The sequence below is a fragment of the Myotis brandtii genome, unplaced genomic scaffold (assembly GCF_000412655.1).
Source record: "Myotis brandtii unplaced genomic scaffold, ASM41265v1 scaffold157, whole genome shotgun sequence".
NCBI lineage: Eukaryota > Metazoa > Chordata > Mammalia > Chiroptera > Vespertilionidae > Myotis > Myotis brandtii.
Genome location: NW_005355708.1, coordinates 5,063,996 through 5,064,268, shown reverse-complemented (window position 1 = coordinate 5,064,268; position 273 = coordinate 5,063,996).

Genomic DNA, 273 nt, shown 5'->3' with positions numbered 1-273 from the left:
CGGGCGTGGGGAGGAGACCGGGAAGCGAGCCCGCCGTCTCCCCTGCGGTTGGGGACCCCCTGCCCCCCGCCAGACGGCCTCCCTCCCACATCGCTGTCCTGATCTCGTTGTATTTTCGGGATTGATGGGGGAAAATCCAAATTTGTTTCTCTCTCGCTCGCTCTCGCTCTCTCGCTCTCTCTCTCTAACGGGGAAGGTCGCAGGTTCCTCCGGGACGACCACGGGGTGGTCCCGTCCCAGCCCCCGCACGGCCGCTCGCTGATCCTGCTCCCA